General features: G+C 39.3%; 1 protein-coding gene across 2 annotated transcripts in view; it reads right to left on the reverse strand.

Moving 5' to 3' along the window:
* Window positions 1-1306, reverse strand: part of LOC101854502 (potassium voltage-gated channel subfamily A member 7) — a 22466-nt gene extending 21160 nt beyond the window's left edge. For both annotated transcript variants that reach the window (XM_005099270.3, XM_013083054.1), the window contains exon 1: window positions 941-1306. The gene's annotated coding sequence lies outside the window, so the exon portion shown is untranslated. The remainder of the gene's footprint in view (window positions 1-940) is intronic.
* Between the last annotated feature and the right edge of the window lie 3047 nt (window positions 1307-4353).

The following is a 4353-nucleotide window of genomic DNA, read 5'->3' on the forward strand; positions in this document are numbered from 1 at the left end:
CCCCCCCCCCCGACCCCCAAGCACAAACACACAACTACACATACGTTCTCATCCTCTGCAGCATAAATCTGCTCAAAATTATTATAATGTTTAGGTGAGACCGAAAGGGAGCGCAGCAGTAGGCTACTCACCCCTTACGACGACACGTTAGTCACTGTAATTTAACCACTTGTGTTGTCTTCATTTGCAGAGGTGCCGGAGAAAATAAAAAAACCCAACTATCTGCAAATTCCAAACTGTGTGAGAAGTAATCATAGCTCAAACTGAAACGGCCTTTCCATTTGACATTTTTTCCAGAGCCGCTCCCCGTCCAATGTACCAAGCCTCAAAGTTTCGGGGTTTATACTGTGTAAAAAAATTTTTTTTAAACACCTTTGAATGAGGCCACATCGTCAGCGCATAATGGCTTTCCGCTTGATAGAACGTGTGCTGTGTGCTACTGGCCATAATCGTAATAATATAAATATTTCTTTATTTCAAGCCAGCCTAAACATTCTTTTGCTTATAAATTTGTATAGTACTGTCGGCCGACTCGCTTCAGAGCTTTCGTTTGTTCCAGATGTATTTTAATGTATCAACACACTATCAGGAAAACTGGTCTGTGCCATGAATCAAATCCAAACGTTTAGTCATTTTAAAAATGGTATGTATCAAGATTCACATCTTAACATACTGTCATCAGCTGAAACTTCATTCAGACTTACTATTTTTGTATTTTGTTTTGTTTTGCTTTGTTTTGTATTGTTTCTCTAAAGTAAACTTTCTGGTAAACTATTCGGTATGAAAAAGCAACACGGATCTCACTGGAATGTCCTTAAAAATAAACGAGCTCACTTTTCGGTCTCTGCACGAGATCGTAAAGAAATTGAAATGACTGACTCTACTGGTAAATTCCCGCACTATACCAATCAGAACTTTTAATCCACACTCCAAGACTCACCGTTTATCTTTTTCCTGAAAAGAAAAGGAACAGAACAATCCATCGAACTCAAAGAACCAACCAACTCTTTTTGCGTCACAATGGCAAACGCTGTAATATTACTGACTCTTCTCGTAAATCCATGCACAGTGCCAATAAGAACTTTATGTCCACGAAATTTAAGTTTCACGATCTTTTACATGAAAAGAAAAGGAACAAAACAATCCAACGAACTCAAAGAACCAACCAATTTCTTTGTCTTTATTTTATTTTTTTGCTTCACTAGCTGACCAGAGATCGCAAGTACCTTTTAGCGGTACCCAGACCACACAGAGCGGAATGGAGCCTATAGTGTGGGCTAAATCCTTCATTAATATCTACATAACTTGTTAGCTCTCTCCGACCGACCGTTATATTTAACTCCTCTAAGAAAGAGAAGGGGCCAATGCGGAGGCTCGATTCTGAAGTCGTGTCTTGATCCGCTATAGTCGTCACGCACCGTTTGAGGCCAATACAAAAAAAAGAAACGTATTGGTGGTGACGCAGGTGCTGTTTTGCCAGACTTGGCCGAGCGTAACACACACTAGCAAGACCAGACGACACACCTTTCTGTTTCTCAGAGTTATATACTTGAATTATGATTTCCTAGATCGTGCACTGTCATGGCCACCGCTCTTTGCTCTCTCTCTAAAGCGTACAATTAATGAAGGGCAAAACACCTAACCAGCTGTAGTCGAGTGCCGATCGGCGGCTTTCCTCTTTGCCTTTCTTTTGGCTTCAAACTGAGTCAAGTAGCGCGCTCCATATTGAATAGGAATTGCGACAGAGTGCACAGTCTAGAAAATCATAATACATATATATAGTTGCGAGTGCATTTGGTCCTACAAAAAGCTATGAAAGGCGACAGATCGAATAAAAGGATATAATTGAAGTAGATCCCCCCCCAACCCCCCCCCCGCTAAAAGAAACAACACACCGAAAATTGTTTCATATCCGACTGAAATGCAGCATTTCGTGGATACAGGTGGTGCTTGTTATTATGGTTTCACGAAGAAGGTCATGACAGTTGCTCCAAATCATCTTAATATATTTTTCTTCTTTTTCGCTTAAGAATCATTCTCCTCTGTTGATGCACTTGTCATCGTCAGACATAGAAGAACGAACAACTGTTACGAATACGTGTGGCTACGATACATCTGAACGTGATGGTGCATTTTCCAATGAGATGTGATTCTTTCATAATGTCTTGCCGTATTTTTAAATTTTTTTTAGGGGGTGTCTTTTTGTATTATATCCCATCTCTCTCTCTCTCTCTCTCTCTCTCTCTCTCTCTCTCTCTCTCTCTCTCTCCCTCCCCCTCTCTCTCCCTCTCTCTGTATCTGTCTGTCTATCTGCCCCCTCCTCTTCTCTTTCCTTCTCAGTAGGTCTGTCTGTCTCTTTCTCTGTCCTTCTGTTTGTCTGTATTTATTATACCTATCTCTCACTCTTTGTTAGTCTGTCTGTCTGTCAATTTTGTTTATATGTCTGTCTACTCCCTCTCTCTTTCCATTTAAGCTGCATCTATCTATCTATCTATCTATCTATCTATCTATCTATCTATCTATCTATCTATCTTCGTATTATTCACATAGACATATTTGCCTCATTTAATTCAGCAAGATCGTAAAGATCAAGTTGACGTCCATTGTCGTATTCAAATCTAATAAGGGGAAGGGAAGAGTTTCCAGAGCATTCGTATTCGCCATGAATTTTCTGAAAGTTCTGTAAACCATTTAGGGTGCTACAGAATAACCCTATCTCGGCCAATACCACTCTTAAGGATTATATTTGGTGTGGACTATTATATGGCAATAGAGATTTGTTACCAATTGTCACAAAAAATTACTGTTTCGGTTGCCATGGAAACGGACGCCATATTGGATTTTAGAGACATACAGTGGTATCATTTTCTCACCTTAGTTACCTACAGATTAGGTTCATTCTTAGCATGCCTACTGATAAGACAAAGATCACACTTTCTGTAAGAGATTTTTTAAATATCTGCTTTAGTTTTTATTTTATGACACTTTCAATTCAGGCTATAGCGAAATAGTGGAAAAAACAGGAAAAACCTAGCTTTTCAAGCTCATAAATTAAGAACCAATGTATTTATCAATAATTCCTCTTTAAAAAGCTAGATTTCTATGGTTTTAACATTCTGTGAAAGTTCCATTGAAATCGGGTCAGAAATAGAGCAGAAAAAGAGTACCGACCGTGAAAAAAATAGCGTTTTCAGAAAATAGCAAAGAAAGGTAAAATTTCTTAAACAGACTCGGCCCTACGCTCTAAAACCCCCCCCAATACCACTTTATGGTGCAGGGATGCTTGTGTTCCTTTCTAGATATTGTTCAGGACATGTCCAGGAATTAGTGTAATTATCTCATAATGTGTAATTTGACCCCAAACCAGCATTTCTAACTGCAGCATTGACACCGGCCTCTGTGGTGTAGTGGTTAGACGTTTCACCGTTGCATGCAGAAGACCTGACTTTAATTCCAAAAATCTATATCAAGAATTTGTATCGACTATCTTGATCTTCCTGGTGGGATGTTGTATCCCTTTCAGCCCAAGTTGGTCATGGTAGGCAGGGTTGAGGCCCGCCTCTATCTATCACAATGATATATAATATACAGCAAGTACCAAATGAAGGGTATGCTACAGATAACGTTTGGTCTTCTCTGTGTTTGTTCGAATCCAGGTGCACTCCTGACTCTGTCTACTTCTACTTCTGGTTCCTTTTTACTAATGTCTTTCAACCACACCCCTGATCGGTAGGTGAGGTCGAACACCTAATCCTCTCGAATAGGGGTTTAAAAAATCTCGGGAATGAGAAAGGGGCATGAAAAAACAGCTACTTTTTTTTAAAGACGTGACATAATCACTGAATTTGTAATGCCAATGCCCTCATCTGCAGGTGCACTGGGATTTGAACAAACACAGCTTCCTCTGGTATTCTCTTTCTTTTAATCCTGACTTTCTGTTGCAACCCTGTATAACTGTATCGTTTGGTATAATAGGAATATATTTCGGTCTGGTTGACCAATCGATTATGTTTTTAATAATGAACTATCTTGTGGCATTGATACCAAATCAACTTTACTGCTGCACTGCATTTCAATCAGATCAATATTATAATACTAACTAGGAGAAACAATAGAACTAGTCAAACAAGGAATGTGAAACGATACTGTTCAAGCAGATAACGCTTTTTTCAAGGTTCTATGATGTTGTATTCAATTTTAACAACGCAGGCGAATCGTATGTCCCATTAGATTTGATAGATCTATATGCACAGAACTGAAGGTCATTAACTCTTTCAATGATTCATATGTCTCGTTCGTGAACAAAACCTCTCTCTCTCTCTCTCTCTCTCTCTCTCTCTCTCTCTCTCTCTC

Source organism: Aplysia californica, unplaced genomic scaffold, assembly GCF_000002075.1.
Source record: "Aplysia californica isolate F4 #8 unplaced genomic scaffold, AplCal3.0 scaffold00208, whole genome shotgun sequence".
NCBI classification, from domain to species: domain Eukaryota; kingdom Metazoa; phylum Mollusca; class Gastropoda; order Aplysiida; family Aplysiidae; genus Aplysia; species Aplysia californica.